Consider the following 21,147-nt stretch of genomic DNA (forward strand, 5'->3'; position numbering starts at 1 on the left):
CTGAAGGGCAAGAAGGGTTCAGGGAGGGGAGAAGCCCTGACCGCAAAGAAGGAAGGGGGTGTCGTGACTCACCAGGCTGGCTCCGGTGGAGCGCCGAGGCAGCCGCAGCTCCGGATTCGTCTGGAACGTGGTCCAAATCCCGGTAGTCGACCTCCTCATCAGAGGAGGAAGGAGGAGACCTGGTGTGATGATGGTGGGAAGCATGGCGGCCGCCGCGGACAGGTCTGCGAAGATCTAGCTCCTGGAGCGTGGCTGTAGTGGACCGCTGTGGGTGACGATGCTGAAGCTCAGACGCCGGATCCTGATGGGCAGCAGGCAGTGCAGAGGAGCGCCGTTCAGCTGGCACTGGGGACAATGCAGGACGAGACTCCGCCCCCCGTGGGCGAGCCGCTGCACGAGACTTCTTTGCAACCCTTCTTTTAATCCTGTGGCTTGGGCCTGCAGAGGGTCGGGATGTGGAGGGAGAGCGCTCTGGAAGGCGGAGCTCGTGATCCTGAGACTCCGCCTCCGTAGCCATGGCGTCAGATCGGCGTCTTCCGGTGGGCGGGGCCATAATTGCAGAGGGCCCGGCTGCATCGCGAGATCCCGACGCAGCCGCTGATGTCACCGCGCCGGGAGTAGGAGGGGCTGGAGCAGCTAGGCCGGAGACAACCGTGGAGGTAGGGGAGCCATGGCGCCATGCGGATGGATTCCGCCGTCTCCGCACTGTCTCACCTCGGGAGGTCTGCGCATCGGAGACAGCTGCAGGAGGCGGCGGGTCCCTTGGGGGGCTCCGGGCACGGCGCCGACGCTTCGGAGAGGCTGATGGGCTGAGGCGCTGCGGCGGTCGTGACGGCCTGGCAGGTCTGGATGAAGCAGCCGGAGGGGGCACCGCTGGAGGGGAAGAGTCATCTGGAGGTGAATCAGGCAAGGCCGCTAACAAAGTGCTGCGCAGCCAAGCCGCTCCATGAATGGCAGAGAGACGCCGGATGGAGTCCTGCAGGATTTGTTCGTCCGACATGACAGCTCTGGGGAAAGTTCCAGGTGAGGAGTGAACAAGGGGCTGGGAAGGGACAAACACTAAATAGCCCCCCTTATAGTAAACAAACCCACCCCCTGACCGGCCACTAACCCCAAACAAACCCACTCCCGCCAAAATATTAACCCCTGTTGTAAAAAACCTCTACCTGCATGACTTGACAAATCCCTGTCATGCGGGCCTATGCTGAATTCTCCAGCTCCGGCCCTTCCTTCATTGGTGTAGCGCCACAACAGAAGACCCCACCCGGGACCTGAGAGCTGCACCTGGGACAGTTATAGGAGAAGTATAGCTTTTTTACTCTTTTAACCCATTCCCTGCCCTCCTTTGACTTTCACTTCTAGTCCAGAAAGCCCCTTAATTATTTTGGCAGTGCTGAATACAACACAAAACAACCAAAAATGTGTAATCTTTATAATGGAAGCTCATGACAGATGTATTCAACTGCTTAGGTCCGGTTCACATCTGCGTTCAGGCCATTTTATTCCCCTGCAAGCAGAGCTTTTCTCTCCGCATTTTTCATGCAGAAACCACACAGACCCCATTATAGTCTATGGGGTCCACGGGTTTCCTAAGGTAACTGCTTTTTTATGTGGATTAGGTTTCTGTTTGGAGCGTCCCCAAGCGGACTCACTGAACGGAAACCCATGCGCAGATGTGAACCGGGTCTTAGTCTTATTCTTGCATATGTGTGTTACTAAAATTCCTTTTTTTTAAAATACTTTTTCTTTTAACAAATGACTACTGTAAAAAACATAGACAAACATAAGCGGTCAGGTCGGTGTAATGTATATCAAACTGACCTTGTTTCGATTGAAGCTTTATTGTAACATGTTTCACAATTTCCTTGCAGGCTTTTATATCTGCCAGAGGGATAGATGCCAAGATTCCTTCCTTTATATTCACTGTAGACAAAAATACAACGTAGTCTAATGCCTCTAACAAAGAAAGAAGCAAAATGTGATATTTTATTCTCAGATCCGTGACACCGTGAATGTGGCAACTGAATACAGCTAAAATCCTGGACGGTGACTAAAAAAGGAGTGAATTTTATTTTGTGAATCTTGTTCAACCTCATTCTGTTTCGTATCATCCATGCCACTTTTTCTAGAAGGCCAGAATTCTGATTATTTGCTCTACAAGCAGGCGTACATGTTAGTGCTGGCTCATTGCATGAAGGAGGTGCACCTGATTTATAACAAAATATGTTCTTCGCCTTTCCATGGTGCAGGAGATATGAACACTGGATGTGAAAGCGCCATTCTTCATAAATCTGCCTCTATATACAGATGTAGCAGAGTTAGGCCTGGTTCACATCGGAGTTCGATATTCCGTTCAGGGAGTTCGCTTGGGGACCTCGTCCGATTAGAACACCGAACGCATTAAAAAGCAGTTAGCTAAGAAACCACACGGACCCCACATGAAACGCGGTGTCCACATGAATCACGCGGAGAGAAAAGTACTTGAAGCATCACCTTTCTCTCCACAAGATACGTGCGGACACCTTTGCAGAAAACACACAAACCCCATTATAGTCTATGTGGTCCTTGTGGTTTCTTAGCTAAACGCTTTTTAATGCGTTCAGTATTCCGTTCGAGGAGTCCCCAAGCTGAATACCAAATGCAGATGTGAACCAGGCCTTAACCTGAACTTCTGCAATTGGCTAACTTGTTGCAATGTGATATCTTATCAAAGATGGCAACAAAAACCAATGAAAAGTCATTGGAAAAACATCTTTCAATGACTTTTCCTTGTTTTTGTTGTATTCTGAGATAAGATATCACACTGCAACAATGTAACCAATTTGAGGAGATTGGGTTAACACTGCTACATCTGTATTCATATTGCACTATGTGTTGAAGGACACAAAAAACTAGTGGAGTTTATAGTGTCCTTCAATTAAAATTGTCTGCAATTGGCTGTCACACAACTATTTAATAGATATGAATTGGTTAGTATAAAAATACAAAATCTATAAATATTGCAATTTGTAGTCATATGATGTCTGAGATGTGTGCTGGCAAAATCACATGCGATTTGAGATCTGCAATAAAAATACAACTGGTCCAGGTTTTTTGTGACGGCCATGTCGCAGTCGCCGTATGTCGCCTCATATTAACAATCATTAGATGCAATGAGGCATTGCGATCTTTATGTTGTGTGACTAAAGTTGCCATGTAGCCCTAGCCTTATGCTTATTTTATTCTGAAACCCATTTTAAGCTCACTCTTCCCCTTTAACAATACTGTGTAAGCGGCCATTTTTTTTTGTGGCCTGTGGGAATATACAGTCGGCTTTGGCCTAGGCCCGAGGCCTAGAAGTTTGAAGCTAACCTCCAGAAGAAGACGCGGTGAAGACCTCGTTGCTGAAGAAGATGGAGGCGGTGCTGGAGAGTTCTCTTAGAGCATTGGGGACACCCCCAGTGTTGTTTGAGCGCTGGGGCCCGCCCCCAGTGCTGCGGGAGAACTCATTTACATACCGACAGAGAAAGGGATTTTAACCAACGGCAGCCCAGAGAAGACATCTAAAGATAGGAGAAGAATAAGCTATTAAGGCTTAAGGCTATTCCATCGTGTCAATGAGAAAAAACAGGTTTTTAATGGTAGAATCCCTTTAATGTAATTTTCTGTAAACTCATTGGCATGACACAAGTCTACCCTAGCACCTCTCTCCATGGCACTTGTGTCATGTTTTTCTCCTTTGTTGCTGTAACTCACATATAATACTGCTGCAAAGTGCTGCAGTAAAATAAATCTGCTGAGTGTGTGTTCTGCTGAGGAATACCAAAAATGCAAACTGGTTTTCTTTGTAATCTTAGCACATAGTTGCTGTCTGGGAATAGGACATGGATTTTCTATTGGTGAGGTTATGGAAAACTATGTACTTAGTTCACTGGAGGACAGAATGACCAGAACTATGTAAGGTCTGATGTTCACACTTAGAAGACTGACTACATGACTCATATACGAAGGGATTATATGACCATATAAAAGTGAATCATGAATAACCTGTGACACTGGTTTATACAGAATACTAAAGTTCACTAACCAAACTATCAAGGCAAAGGTTCAACAACAGGGCTGGGAGTGTTACACTAAATATTCATTGTCCTCCCATAATCCAAAACTAGTAATACATAGAAACGTCATGCATCACCAGTCACGTACTGTCCAGATAAGGATAAGCTCAAAATCTAGCTATTATTGATATATAGCACATAGAAATATTACAAGCACGGGGTGTTATATAGAGATTTTGTGAATGTGGCCTCTTTCAGGAAAGTAACATAAAAACACCATTTGTGACAAATATTTTTCTATGTGGCATTTAAAAAGTTGCAAATCATAGGCTGTAGTGCACCAAACATGGCATAGGGCCGTAATAAATGTGCATCACCCAGTATATCATATAGGAAGGAATCCACATGGGATTATAAGCATCCTTGCAAGTTTTGGTAGGAGTTTTCCTGCTTAGAGTTAGGGCCCCACATTGTGGAAACTCAGCTTTTTTTTTTTTTTTTTACAGATTTTGCTGTGGATTTTTTTTTTAGCTAAATCCAGTGTATTGAGCAGAAGGAAGAAGTATAAGAAGCACCAATTCTGTAGAAATTCTTGCCTTTGGCTCAAAAACACAGAGCAAAATCTGCAACAAAAAAAGCTGCGTTTCCTTAACGTGGGACTTTGGCCTGAGGCAACACTTTGTACGTAAAGTCTGCAAAACCTCTGCTCACAGTGCTCGTCCATAGACGAGTATTATCAGGAGGGGAGGGGGCGTTCCTCCCCACTCACACTGTACAGTGTGATAGGTGCTGCTGTGAAGAAGGACGTTCCTGACTGACTGTCAGAAACGCCCTTCTGACTGTAAAGCGCTACGGTACCGGGACCGATAGCACTTTACCCGGGGCACGGATCGGGAAAGCCGATAGTGCGCTGAATTCAGCATGCTGTCGGCTTTCCAGCAGTATATGGAACTTCCTGTGCCCAATCTGATGAAAGGTCTTCTTTAAGCCGGCCATACATTACATCACAGTCAGCCAAAACAACTGGTATATCACAGAGATGGAATGCGCAGCAGTGGCTTTCTCCCCTTACCCAGTCCAGCACACGTGCACTGCACATGCATTGGCCATATGATAGCGCGGCCAATAGCTGTCTTGGTGTATGACATGCTTTACACTTGCATCCATCCAAGGATTGCAATTGGGGTCTTAAAAGTCAGTCCCCTCCTCATTAACAAGGGATGGTGGCGGCAATACCATTTCTGCAGCTTGGTAAAATCGTGTGTGTGTATAATGCAGTTTTTGCTGGTGCAGCTCTCTGTAGGTGCACCCTTACTAGTATGAGCCACTTACACGCATTTTGCCAATACTGAGCTATGTAAGGCGAAGGCCCACGTAGCGAACCGCAGCCAAAAATAATGAGTTTTTCACAGAAAGTCCGCAGAGTTTTCCTCTACCTCTACTGTATATTACCTATAGGGAAATTGTCAGTGTCTCAGTAAGTATAATTGACCTGCTGCCATTTACAAACACGCAACCATGTTTGAAAACACAGCTTTGGATAGGATTAGCCTAAATCTCATCCACTTTGCAGGTACTGTAAAACACAGCATTTTTTGCAACATGGGGCTCCAGTCTAAACATGTTTTAATTGAATACTACCGTACAGTGTCTTCTTACCTTCACGACTGTATACTTTGAAATAAGCAAAGGAAAACCTGCACTTCAGGAATGTTCACACTATATAAAAATGTACATAATATTTCTACAAATATGTGCACCAGAAGATATGACAAGACACCTGCGCATTCTTGTCTCATAGCATAAACAGGAGCTTAAAAGTGGTCTACAACATTACTAACTCTAGGAATGATCATAGATGGTGCGGTTACTGAAGAGGATTCTTACAGAAGACTTTTCACCACCTCCACCAACATCTACTCTTTGCATCATTCTCCAGGCTCCGCTCCACTGTTCCGACATTGTTGGAATTTTATTCAATCTTCTACCGTTCCTGAGCACCCAATATGCGAATTAGGCTCTCTCTGTCAGGTGGGTGGTCCTGGGCTGGAGAAGACAATGTAGCACCACCTACCTGACAAGAGAGAGCCTAAATGACATATCACCTGCTGAAAGTAACAGAAACTGTGAGAACTACAGAAAAAACTCCAGAGCGGCAGAAATAGAAGAACGGCATCTACTGAAAGATACAAAGGGTTGGTGAAATTGGTGAAAGGTCTTCTTTAATATAATCTAGAGAAGGCAAGAAGGAAAAGGAGAACTGCAGACTGTTGGAAGATGCGCATTATTTGACATGTCTACGTAGTGTATATTCATAAGTACTATAAGTATATGATACACCATATGACACATTTTTACATATCTCGTGAAAAATACATTTCTTGTGTCTTGTGTATTTAGTATTTTTTTCACTTGTGGTTATGTACATAGAGAATATATTAATGGAATACTGACAAAGGACCTTTCACCACCTCCACCAATTCAAGTTCTTAGTATCTGTTAACAGGCGCTGCTGCACTGATTTTGGTGCCTGATGTGCTGATATCAGCTCTGTAATGTCAGGTGGGCGGTGTCAGGCAGGGGATGTGACTCAGAGCTCCAATCAGAGGCAGTCAATGTCAGAGCTCATAGCCACACCCTTTGTCTGCCCCGCCTGGCAGTACAGAGCCTAAGTAATATATCAGGCACCAAAACTAACACCAATGATAGCTCAGGAATGGTAGGGGCTAGAGAACAAATTCCAACTGGTGCTGAAAAGAACATATAAAATACAATACTTCCTTCATATGTGCCATACTCACTTCACAAAACTTCACAAAAACGAGATCTCCCAGCTGTCCCAAATACTCACCTTACCCCTTTCTTGCGGTTCTAGATGCCAGTATTAATAAAGTCCCCAACTGGCCATAACTGTGCCTGAAATATCAAGAGACCCCCAACCTTTTATTATTCAGGAGCTCTGCCCTGCACCAGAATAGAAATCTATACCAGTCAAATGCGCTGATTTTGCTATAGTCGCAGCTTTTTCTTTCCCTCTTCGGAATCTCTATTCCTTCTGATAAGTTAGTAAGTATGATATATCCAGTATGCTGTCTTATAGCTACACACACCTATGCTTGTTTCTACTGTATAATGTTTCTTTCCATACAGTGCCCAGCCTCTATACAGTGGACTTCAGTCATAGTATGTATAGCAATCTGCTGTCATTTCCTTGTGTCTGTGATTCTGGGAACTGTAATGCTCTGCTATGAAACATGAAAATCCCCAGACAATAAATGATTGTGTTGTCATTGTCACAGGGATGAGAATTAGATTCGATTTAATATTAAATTGGTGGATTTGGCACAAATCCTGTACAAAAAAATAGCCAGCTTAACTAAATACCAAATTACATCCAGGCCTCAGCGTCTATCCTTCATGATTATCTGTACCTTCTTGCTGCAGAAAACTCTGCAAATCTAGGGGTGAAGTCACACTGCATTCAGAATAGTGAGGAGCACTGCCATCTAGTGTCCATGTGTTGTACAGACAGGCAAACTTGTAGGTCAGTATTTCCCAACCTCTTCAGGGCACCCCGAGAAAAAATATTTCCTTCATTGCATTACCACTACCAAAAGAGAAAAAAACTACAGTTTTGATATTTGTTTAGCACGGTTTTTGAACTTACAGCTGGAACATAAATTTGTTTCTCTTCACCAAACCACATCAAACCTGTATGCATTTTTGCACTGGAGCTTTGATGGAATTGTTGCTACATCACAACTGCACCATGTGAATGCATCCTCAAAACTACACCATCCAATACTTTCCACCCAGCATATGCAAACATTTACCTTTTACCATCATCAAGTTCCCTTAGTGGTCCTACACGCAGTACATGCTTCCCAGTGCCCCCCCAGACACATAATACTCCCCAGTCAGGGGCGTAACTTGAAGGGTACAGAGGGTGCAATCGCACAGGGGCCCTGGAACCTTAGGAGGCCCATAAGCACTGGCATCAGTATTGAGATTGCAGCTTCCATCTGGCCCATAAACCAAGGAGACCCACAGATTACTCTAACCACACTAAGGTGGATTAAACTCCTTGGCACCGGTAACCATCACTATTAAGAATTTGCTGTAGGGATGAGGAAGGGGGCCCCGGACAAAATATTGCATCGGGGCCCACAAGATTTTAGTTACACCACTTTCCCCACTGCCCCCCAGACACAAAATAACGCTCCCCAGGGTCACTGAAACACATAACACTCTCCAGTGGCCTATAAACACCTAATAATACTCCCCAATGACCCTCAGACACTTAATAATGTACCCCAGTGGCCCCTTCCAGGAGATGTGTTGAAAAGTGATTATCTGTATTTATAAGGGCTCATTTACATCTGCGCCCGGGCCTCCGTTCTGCAGGTTTCCGTTTCCTGCACAAAACTGGGCAGGAGACGGAAACCTGCCGGCATCTTTTCAATCCCATTCATTTGAATGAGATTGAGAAGTGTCTGGTCGTGAGCGCCGGTGAGCGTTTAATGCTCTCCGCGGCGAAACTATTTTTTTTAAACTGGACACAGAGTCGGACATGCAGTACTCTGTGTCCGGTTTAAAAAAAAAAAAAACGGTTTAGTTGCGGAGAGCATAAAACGCTCACCGCCTCTCATGGCCGGACTCTGCATGACAGGTTTCCGTCTTCTGCATGCAGAAGACGGAAACCTGAGAACGGAGTCTGGGCGCTGGTGTGAACCCAGCGTAAGTTAGTACACACCTCCTCTGCGCCTTCATTTATTATACTCTGGGGTCTGAAGAGATACAGAATATAATAACAATTCATTGGTGACAAAACCTAAAAATTTTGGGTATGACTAAAAAATTCATGATGATTTAAGACTCAGTTTGCTGATCTCTATTCAAGAAGGACCTGTATGTCTTTCTAGCAGCCTTTATGTCTGTCTGAAAGGAAACATATTGTATTACAGGTTATAGGTGTTTGATTTTTGGAGGTGACAAGTTGATCCAGAGTTTTATAGTCATTTCTGCATTTGGAGATGGGAAGGATTTTCCCCCCTGACATGGGGCAATTGGCACCAGCGTCATGGGTTTTTACCAGAAGTGGCAAACCTTGTGTCACAATTTAAGGTAACAAGTATCCTGGTACCAATAACCTCGGAACAAAATCGCTACTTGTAACTATTGTAGTCGCAAGTGACGTTACATAGTTGCCACTTTTGAGGCGCAGAGGATTCATTGAATCCCCTCAACAGTGCTTTGAAAAACACGCATGCAGTTTTAACAAAGCAGGTTATTTTAACTGTGAAAATGCTGCATTTTCCTGATAGACTCATTATGGGAGCAAAAATGCATAATATCATGGGATTGCGCTTTCTGTTGTCTTCATGCTCCATTTTTTTCTGCAGCATTTTTTGGCTGTTTCACTCTGTGTGGCCTTAGCTTAAAGAGGACCTTTCATGTCTTCTGACACTAGTGGGGGTATATACTGCATGAAAGCTGACCTACCGCTGATATCAGAGGACATGAAAGATCTTCTTTAACAGTTCTAGTATTCCGGCTCTAAGTTGTGAGCCTATTACAGGGCTGCGTAAGGTAATAGAGTAATGTCAGCTGGGCAGATATGTGTAGCAAACACTGGTCAGATATAGCTCACTGGGAAAAACCTGCAGTAATATTAGTCTACTAGACTAGTACTGAGAACTCCAGGGCTATATATCTCGTAATATCACATATAATCTCACCTTTGGAACGTGACACATGTCTGATAATAGCAAGACTGGAAGTGGCTATCGATTGTATGGAAACTATGTATTCCTCATATTTTATGTAGCTGTCATGTGAGTTGTGAAATTATTATTCCCGCCAGATGTCTGATGATGTTTTATACTCAGTCCAAACATATCAAGTTTTTTATTTTTTGTGCATAGAACATACAGTACATCATAAGAGCTAATGATTCCCATCTAAGACATTATGTTCTCCTCTAGAAACAAAGGCATAAAGAAAGATGCATGTTTCTGCCTTTGTTTCCTACAGAACCTGTGTATATTTGTAAAACTAGGTGTAACGCATATGCCCACAGCAGTACCATATTATGGATACATACAGTACAACATGACTCAATGAGAGACTTTAGCATGCGCCCTAAAATAAGTGAGATATAACTGCTGCCAGCTTTGCTTATATTGAAGATACAAAATAAAAGATATGTAGTGTAGTATTTCCCACTGACTATAATGAATAGTGACCCAGTGGTCCCTTGGTACTAGCTGGCATGTAATACACTGCTCTCCTACCATCTCAAGATTTTATATGTCTTGTAATTGGTTACTTTAGATATTCTTAAAATTTATTATATTCATTATTTTTTTACATTAACATTATTCATATACATAGATATATTGTAAGCCGATGGCTGGTCAGGTAATGGAGGGGGTGTACATCTCACCCAGACTACTCAGGTGAGTGAGATGAGAAAACTCCAGGAATGATTGTTCTCGGTGGACAACTTTCGTCTGCTGAGCATTTTGGCAAATGCTCAGTACTGGGCTGAATTTTTAGGAATGGCAGGTAGGTTGGTAGTGGGACCTGTTATTCCACCCCCCTCCAGTCCACACTTTGGGGATGTTCCGGCAGCGACTCATCTGCATAGAGTCTGCTCATCAAGGAGGTTTAAGAAGCCAGCTCCAGCAGCAACACTTTGGCAGAGTTTGGCTGGACAGCTGACAGAGAGGTCATATTTTTGGAGCTGTGTCCTGAATGATTCTACTGGCTTTTGGATTTCTGTTATTCTAGGTGAGGTAACCTATTCTATGTTTAGTTAGAGCCTAGCCGGGCAGGGATTTATTTTTGTATTGTTTCCTTTTGTTGCTGCACTACTTTTTTGAGTGAAAATAAACTCAAAAACCTTTTTTTTGGACTAAAGAAACTGGACTTGTGTGTCTATGCCACCCCACCTATCAACCCCAGACCTTGACTATATATATATACTATGGGAAGAATATACAAATCTGCCTTCCATGATGTAATTAGGAAGACAGTTGCTGCCTCATTGTTGCAAACCAATAGAGGGCGCTCACTGGAATGTGCAAGCCTGTCTTAAGACAGGATTCCAGTGAAATAACCCAATAATGGCTGCTCCCTTTAGCCTCATGCCCGACCTTCCAAGAGGCCTTTGTTTAGCAATGACACTGGGATTAATGCCAGGTATAGTCTCTCAATCGAGGACAGCTGTTTCGATCTGGTTGGATCTCATCAGCCCGATGTAGAGAGGACTATAACCTGGTAGAGGTGAGAGGCTTAGACAGGGTTCGGGGGATATTGTCACTCCTTAGGGAGAGACCACCATATAGGTGTGTGGAGACTTGTTAAGCCTTTAGCACTCCACTTTGCAAGGAACTATGGGAAGAATATGCAAATCTGCCTTCCATGATGTAATTAGGAAGACAGTTGCTGCCTCATTGTTGCAAACCAATAGAGGGTGCTCACTGGAATGTGCAAGCCTGTCTTAAGACAGGATTCCAGTAAAATAACCCAATAATGGCTGCTCCCTTTAGCCTCATGCCCGACCTTCCAAGAGGCCTTTGTTTAGCAATGACGCTGGGATTAATGCCAGGTATAGTCTCTCAATCGAGGACAGCTGTTTCGATCTGGTTGGATCTCATCAGCCCGATGTAGAGAGGACTATAACCTGGTAGAGGTGAGAGGCTTAGGGTGCATTCACACTAGCTTATTTTGTAGAGTAAAATTACACTTGTAAATTTTGCTATCCCATTGACTTCAATGATATTTTTTTACAAGTGTAAAAATACGCCTGTAAAAAATACACTTGTAAAAATACGCCTGTAAAATGTCATTGAAGTCAATGGGATAGCAAAATTTACAAGTGTAATTTTACTCTACAAAATAAGCTAGCGTTTACTCAGGGTGAATGCACCCTTAGACAGGGTTCGGGGGATATTGTCACTCCTTAGGGAGAGACCACCATATAGGCATATTCTTCCCATAGTTCCTTGCAAAGTGGAGTGCTAAAGGCTTAACAAGTCTCCACACACCTACAGTCCTATGAAAAAGTTTGGGCACCCCTATTAATCTTAATCATTTTTAGTTCTAAATATTTTGGTGTTTGCAGCAGCCATTTCAGTTTGATATATCTAATAACTGATGGACACAGTAATATTTCAGGATTGAAATGAGGTTTATTGTACTAACAGGAAATGTGCAATATGTATTAAATCAAAATTTGACCGGTGCAAAAGTATGGGCACCTCAACAGAAAAGTGACATTAATATTTAGTAGATCCTCCTTTTGCAAAGATAACAGCCTCTAGTCACTTCCTGTAGCTTTTAATCAGTTCCTGGATCCTGGATGAAGATATTTTGGACCATTCCTCTCTACAAAACAATTCAAGTTCAGTTAAGTTTGATGGTCGCCGAGCATGGACAGACTGCTCTCAAATGAACTGAAAACCAAGATTGTTCAACATAGTTGTTCAGAGGAAGGAGACAAAAAGTTGTCTCAGAGATTTAACCTGTCAGTTTCCACTGTGAGGAACATAGTAAGGAAATGGAAGACCACGGGGACAGTTCTTGGTAAGCCCAGAAGTGGCAGGCCAAGAAAAATATCAGAAAGGCAGAGAAGAAGAATGGTGAGAACAGTCAAGGACAATCCACAGACCACCTCCAAAGAGCTGCAGCATCATCTTGCTGCAGATGGTGTCACTGTGCATCGGTCAACTATACAGCGCACTTTGCACAAGAAGAAGCTGTATGGGAGAGTGATGAGAAAGAAGCAGTTTCTGCAAGCACGCCACAAACAGAGGTATGCAAAAGCACATTTGGACAAGCCAGCTTCATTTTGGAAGAAGCTCCTAAACTGATGAAACAAAGATTGAGTTGTTTGGTCATACAAAAAGGCGTTATGCATGGCGTCCAAAAAAAAACTGCATTCCAAGAAAAACACTTGCTACCCACTGTGAAATTTGGTGGAGGTTCCATCATGCTTTGGGGCTGTGTGGCCAATGCCGGCACCGGGAATCTTGTTAAAGTTGAGGGTCGCATGGATTCCACTCAGTATCAGCAGATTCTTGAGAATAATGTTCAAGAATCAGTGACGAAGTTGAAGTTACGCCGGGGATGGATATTTCAGCAAGACAATGATCCAAAACACCGCTCCAAATCGACTCAGGCATTCATGCAGAGGAACAATTACAATGTCCTGGAATGGCCATCCCAGTCCCCAGACCTGAATATCATTGAACATCTGTGGGATGATTTGAAGCGGGCTGTCCATGCTTGGCGAACATCAAACTTAACTGAACTTGAATTGTTTTGTAAAGAGGAATGGTCCAAAATACCTTCATCCAGGATCCAGGAACTGATTAAAAGCTACAGAAAGCAACTAGAGGCTGTTATCTTTGCAAATGGAGGATCTACTAAATATTAATGTCACTTTTCTGTTGAGGTGCCCATACTTTTGCACCGGTCAAATTTTGGTTTAATGCACATTGCACATTTTCTATTAGTACAATAAACCTCATTTCAATCCTGAAATATTACTGTGTCCATCAGTTATTAGGTATCTGAAACTGAAATGGCTGCTGCAAACACCTAAATATTTAGAACTAAAAATGATTAAGATTAATAGGGGTGCCCAAACTTTTTCATAGGACTGTATATGGTGGTCTCTCCCTAAGGAGTGACAATATCCCCCGAACCCTGTCTAAGCCTCTCACCTCTACCAGGTTATAGTCCTCTCTACATCGGGCTGATGAGATCCAACCAGATCGAAACAGCTGTCCTCGATTGAGAGACTATACCTGGCATTAATCCCAGCGTCATTGCTAAACAAAGGCCTCTTGGAAGGTCGGGCATGAGGCTAAAGGGAGCAGCCATTATTGGGTTATTTCACTGGAATCCTGTCTTAAGACAGGCTTGCACATTCCAGTGAGCGCCCTCTATTGGTTTGCAACAATGAGGCAGCAACTGTCTTCCTAATTACATCATGGAAGGCGGATTTGCATATTCTTCCCATAGTTCCTTGCAAAGTGGAGTGCTAAAGGCTTAACAAGTCTCCACACACCTATATGGTGGTCTCTCCCTAAGGAGTGACAATATCCCCCGAACCCTGTCTAAGCCTCTCACCTCTACCAGGTTATAGTCCTCTCTACATCGGGCTGATGAGATCCAATCAGATCGAAACAGCTGTCCTCGATTGAGAGACTATAACCTGGTAATAATCCCAGCGTCATTGCTAAACAAAGGCCTCTTGGAAGGTCGGGCATGAGGCTAAAGGGACCAGCCATTATTGGGTTATTTCACTGGAATCCTGTCTTAAGACAGGCTTGCACATTCCAGTGAGCGCCCTCTATTGGTTTGCAACAATGAGGCAGCAACTGTCTTCCTAATTACATCATGGAAGGCGGATTTGCATATTCTTCCCATAGTTCCTTGCAAAGTGGAGTGCTAAAGGCTTAACAAGTCTCCACACACCTATATGGTGGTCTCTCCGTAAGGAGTGACAATATCCCCCGAACCCTAATTACATCATGGAAGGCAGATTTGCATATTCTTCCCATAGTTCCTTACAAAGTGGAGTGCTAAAGGCTTAACAAGTCTCCACACACCTATATGGTGGTCTCTCCCTAAGGAGTGACAATATCCCCCGAACCCTATATATATATATACATACAGTTAGGGCCAGAAATATTTGGACAGTGACACAATTTTCGCGAGTTGGGCTCTGCATGCCACCACATTGGTTTTGAAATGAAACCTCTACAACAGAATTCAAGTGCAGATTGTAACGTTTAATTTGAAGGGTTGAACAAAAATATCTGATAGAAAATGTAGGAATTGTACACATTTCTTTACAAACACTCCACATTTTAGGAGCTCAAAAGTAATTGGACAAATAAACATAACCCAAACAAAATATTTTTATTTTCAATATTTTGTTGCGAATCCTTTGGAGGCAATCACTGCCTTAAGTCTGGAACCCATGGACATCACCAAACGCTGGGTTTCCTTCTTAATGCTTTGCCAGGCCTTTACAGCCGCAGCCTTCAGGTCTTGCTTGTTTGTGGGTCTTTCCGCCTTAAGTCTGGATTTGAGCAAGTGAAATGCATGCTCAATTGGGTTAAGATCTGGTGATTGACTTGGCCATTGCAGAATGTTCCACTTTTTTGCACTCATGAACTCCTGGGTAGCTTTGGCTGTATGCTTGGGGTCATTGTCCATCTGTACTATGAAGCGCCGTCCGATCAACTTGGCAGCATTTGGCTGAATCTGGGCTGAAAGTATATCCCGGTACACTTCAGAATTCATCCGGCTACTCTTGTCTGCTGTTATGTCATCAATAAACACAAGTGACCCAGTGCCATTGAAAGCCATGCATGCCTATGCCATCACGTTGCCTCCACCATGTTTTACAGAGGATGTGGTGTGCCTTGGATCATGTGCCGTTCCCTTTCTTCTCCAAACTTTTTTCTTCCCATCATTCTGTTACAGGTTGATCTTTGTCTCATCTGTCCATAGAATACTTTTCCAGAACTGAGCTGGCTTCTTGAGGTGTTTTTCAGCAAATTTAATTCTGGCCTGTCTATTTTTGGAATTGATGAATGGTTTGCATCTAGATGTGAACCCTTTGTATTTACTTTCATGGAGTCTTCTCTTTACTGTTGACTTAGAGACAGATACACCTACTTCACTGAGAGTGTTCTGGACTTCAGTTGATGCTGTGAATGGGTTCTTCTTGACCAAAGAAAGTATGCGGCGATCATCCACCACTGTTGTCATCCGTGGACGCCCAGGCCTTTTTGAGTTCCCAAGCTCACCAGTCAATTCCTTTTTTCTTAGAATGTACCCGACTGTTGATTTTGCTACTCCAAGCATGTCTGCTATCTCTCTGATGGATTTTTTCTTTTTTTTCAGCCTCAGGATGTTCTGCTTCACCTCAATTGAGAGTTCCTTTGACCGCATGTTGTCTGGTCACAGCAACAGCTTCCAAATGCAAAACCACACACCTGGAATCAACCCCAGACCTTTTAACTACTTCATTGATTACAGGTTTACGAGGGAGACGCCTTCAGAGTTAATTGCAGCCCTTAGAGTCCATTGTCCAATTACTTTTGGTCCCTTGAAAAAGAGGAGGCTATGCATTACAGAGCTATGATTCCTAAACCCTTTCTCCGATTTGGATGTGGAAACTCTCATATTGCAGCTGGGAGTGTGCACTTTCAGCCCATATTATATATATAATTGTATTTCTGAACAGGTTTTAGTAAACAGCTAAAATAACAAAACTTGTGTCACTGTCCAAATATTTCTGGCCCTAACTGTATATATATATATATATATATATATATATATATATATATATGTCACCTGTGTGTGTGTGCATAAGCGTCATGTGATCATGTGTATCTCAGTTGAAACACCTGCTATCGGCTGTTATAGATACTTGGAGTAAAGCTGTGTGAATGTGACCTTGAGTAACAGTGTTATCTACAGCGCCCTGCTCCTTTAAAGCTGACCTACAGCAATGAAGAAAAATGGCTGGGTTGCTATGGAAACCTGGAGTAAATCTCTGATGTATAATACTGTGTGCTGAGCTGTAAATCTAATCCTCTGATGTGTGATACTGTGTGCTGAGCTGTGTATCTAATCCTCCAGCATGTGATACTGTGCACTGAGCTGTGTATCTATTCCTTTAGCGTGTGATACTGTGCACTGAGCTGTGTATCTAATCCTCTAATGCATGTATCTCAGTTTGGATTTCAGTGTTGGATATACCTGGAGTAATGCTGTGCGCATGTGGAGTAACCGTGTGTATGGCAGTTGGAATATGAGTGAAAGACCTGCAATCTTGTATTGGCTAATGGAGGTCATTGTTTTGGGAATACTGTATCTCAGGAATTGTACATCCGAGAGAGTTGAGGCCCGATCTAAAACCTTCCCAGACACCTGATGAATCTGTGTGCCAAATTTGGTGAAGATCGGTTCAGTCGTTTGGTCACACATAGAGGACAGACAAACAGAAGCTCATTTTTATATATATAAGAGAAATATACTGTACATGTTGGTTATGGAAAACACCCTAAATATTAGCTAGATAGATTGATATGATATGATATAGAGGTAGATAGATAGATAGATAGATAGATAGATAGATAGATAGATAGATGAATTGTAAATGATCTAGATAAGATCTGCACCAGCATTTTTAATATTCCTGTTGCAGGGACTTCCCAATTTGTTTGACATGTAACCTAAGGATATCCAAAAGTGACAAACCCCTATGAACATATCTTTACAACATCCAATACCCTTGTGAACTGATGTGAATATGTATGACATTTATCTGTCAGTTTCACCTCTAGAGACCCCCACCCTGTCCTGTGTATATAGCTTTACATTGGACATTTCCAGTCCCCCAGAGCTGCCAGCCTCATTGGATGTTATAGGATATATAAGATGAATTATTCTTTTACCCCTATGTATGTGCAATCTGAACCTGTCCAGCTACCATGAGCTTTATCAAAGTATGTGTGTTTCTTTATATCTATCGGTAACATCAATGTAAGCCTTATCCGGTGTAACAGGATGAATTACTGTGAAGGGGGTGCATTTATGTACTTGTCAGAAGGGTATGTGAATGATAAACTGGCGACTGGGTGTTGCACTGCTGGGATGTGCAGCAATGAGCTGTAATCTGCATTGGAATCCCGTAGAAAGTGCTCCAAGCCTCTACAGCTCCCCCATGTGTAGTACTGAAGCGTTACACCATTCTCATAGCAATCTATAGGCTATCCATGTCATGTATGTGTAAGGTGGTGCGTAGCTTTTACACAGTACAGTAGTTAAACCTCTGTCCAGACTGCGCCGTAGAGTATAGTGAGAGCACTGTGTTATTGGACTTTATTGCACCACAACATGGTGTAGTGTGGCTCATTGGTTGCATTTTATTATGAAGTCCTTGCACTGTGTATGATGTGTTATACGCATGCTCCTGTTTCCTTGCCCCCACTATGTCTCCTTTGAGGAAAAGCCATGTTGTGTGCAGAATTTAGAAGTCGCAATTTTGGGGCAAAACAATATGACTTGCAAAAAAGGTTGTGACTTTATCATGGCTTGTACGAAATATTTTCTGGAACATAAATCAGACACTGTTTGTCTTCACTTATGGCTTAAGATGAATTTCCTAAATCCTTCCTGGCTGGAAATCATTTTCCTGACACATGAGGGGTTCCTCCCTGTTCATACCAGTCATTGATGTCACTTTGCTGAAATTGTGACTCCCCATTGGTCTTAGTGGATATCTGTCCTGAACGAAGAACCACAAAGTAGCACACTTGTCTCAGGTCTGTTCTCTGCTTATTAAAGTGAGCCAAAAATTGTGAACTCTCAAGATCCTGAATCCTTTAGTAATGAAAATGGTTAATAAGATAAAATTAGAACATCACAGTCAATGGCTCATGATGCATTTAATTCTATTATAACCCATAATAGTATACATGGAGCTAGTAAATGAATCGGATCCATTGCACCATGCAGGTCACATTATGGTGCCTATCAAGGAAACCACTCTGTATTTGTGTAGCTTCAGTGTGTGGCACATGACCCGCTTAAGTAAGAACATGTCCCCAATTTAGTAAGAGATGACCGTGTCTCCAAGATAACTGAATTACCCCATGCGTCCTCTCACAAATTATCTACTGTCGGGGCCAAAAGCTTTAAAACTGAAAAATTTTGGTTTTCACAAAGTTTGCTGCATCAGTGTTTTTAGAATAATTCTAAGAATTTTATAAGTTTTTACACTTTTATTGACGGGTTTATGGAAAGACTCCATATCGAATGTGCTGACCCTAATTTGTCAAGACTTCTGTCACCCAAGCAAACAAACATCATGTACAGACGGACATTCCCTAGTAAGTACAGGGGTTAGACGGCAGAGGACTGGGGTAAAGTTATTTTTTCTGATGAAGCCTCCTTCAGATTGTTTGGGACACCTGCAAAAATGGCTGTGCTGAAACAAATAGGTCAGAGCCAACATGGTTATTCCCCTAAATACATGTAGCTCCTGGGGTGTAGAGGTACATATAGGGGTGGGTGAACATTCAGTTTCTCTGCAGGCTCCTAAGTAGACACTCTAAAGTCCACTCATACAGGCTGTTGTAAGTTATAGCTAGAGATGGGAAAACCTCTCAGGATTCACATACATTTGGATGGCTCAGGTCCAAGTTACTGGTAGACCCCTCCATGTATTATAAATCTTACTAACCTGTCACCTTACTGACTTAGCCACAAGCTCCATCAGATTTAAAGTGAGTTTTTTTTTTCTCACGTCTTCACTTTTCTCTCTCAGTAGTATATTGTTTGTAGATGTATATAGAGAAATATCTTTATTTAAATATATAATTAAGCACACAATGTACTGACAAATAGAGATAAACAGGGAAAGACATATACACTTGCGGCTCAGTCAGTATGGTGATTGGTTAGCATGCTCTATATGCACGATACCTGGGTTCAATCAATAAATCAACCGTGAGGAATTGATAAAGAAAGTATATAGGAATATTGTATATCTTTTTATTGTACATTTGTTTGTCAATACTGATCTGAAACTGGCCAACCCCTTTAAGGCTAAGACCCCACGTTGTGGAAACGCAGCTTTTTTTGTTGCAGATTTTGCTGCAGTTTTTTGAGCCAAAGACAGGTATAGATTGATCAGAATGTAGAAGAACTTCATACTGTATATATTTCCCATTAGTGTCTGCCCGCGACTTCATCTGCGTTTTGTTGGCATCTACAGTGTTGGCCAAAAGTATTGGTACCCCTGCAAGTCTGTCAGATAATACTCATTTTCTTCCAGAAAATGATTGCAATCACAAATTCTTTGGTATTATCTTCATTTAATTTGTCTTCAATGGAAAACCACAAAAAGAATTGTCAAAAAGCCAAATTGGATATAATTCCACAGCAAACATAAAAAGGGGGTGGACAAAAGTATTGGCACTGTTTGAAAAATCATGTGATGCTTCTCTAATTTGCGTAATTAACAGCACCTGTTACTTACCTGAGGCACCTAACAGGTGGTGGCAATAACTAAATCACGCTTGCAGCCAGTTGAAATGGATTAAAGTTGACTCAACCTCTGTCCTGTGTCCTTGTGTGTACCACATTGAGCATGGAGAAAAGAAAGAAGAACAAAGAACTGTCTGAGGACTTGAGAAGCAAAATTGTGAGGAAGCATGAGCAATCTCAAGGCTACAAGTCCATCTCCAAAGACCTGAATGTTCCTGTGTCTACCGTGCGCAGTGTCATCAAGAAGTTTAAAGCCCATGGCACTGTGGCTAACCTCTCTAGATGTGGACGGAAAAGAAAAGTTGACGAGAGATTTCAACGCAAGATTGTGCGGATGGTGGATAAAGAACCCCGACTAACATCCAAACAAGTTCAAGCTGCCCTGCAGTTCGAGGGTACAACAGTGTCACCCCGTACTATCCGCCGGCGTCTGAATGAAAAGAGACTGTATGGTAGGAGACCCAGGAAGACCCCACTTCTTACCCAGAGACATAAAAAAGCCAGGCTGGAGTTTGCCAAAACTTACCTGAGAAAGCCAAAAACGTTTTGGAAGAATGTTCTCTGGTCAGATGAGACAAACGTAGGAAAAGGCATCAACATAGAGTTTACAGGAAAAAAAAGAGGCCTTCAGAGAAAAGAACACGGTCCCTACAGTCAGACATGGCGGAGGTTCCCTAATGTTTTGCCCTTGCTTTGCTGCCTCTGGCACTGGACTGCTTGACCGTGTGCATGGCATTATGAAGTCTGAAGAAGACCAACACATTTTGCACCATAATGTAGGGCCCAGTGTGAGAAAGCTGGGTCTCCCTCAGAGGTCATGGGTCTTCCAGCAGGACAATGACCCAAAACACACTTCAGGTCAGCACTAGAAAATGGTTTTGAGAGAAAGCACTGGAGACTTGTAAAGTGGCCAGCAATGAGTCCAGACCTGAATCCCATAGAACACCTGTGGAGGGATCTCTTGATGGCAGTTTGGAGAAGGCCCCCTTCACATCTCAGGGACCTGGAGCAGTTTGCCAAAGAAGAA

The sequence above is a fragment of the Leptodactylus fuscus genome, chromosome 1 (assembly GCF_031893055.1).
Source record: "Leptodactylus fuscus isolate aLepFus1 chromosome 1, aLepFus1.hap2, whole genome shotgun sequence".
Classification (NCBI taxonomy): Eukaryota; Metazoa; Chordata; class Amphibia; order Anura; family Leptodactylidae; genus Leptodactylus; species Leptodactylus fuscus.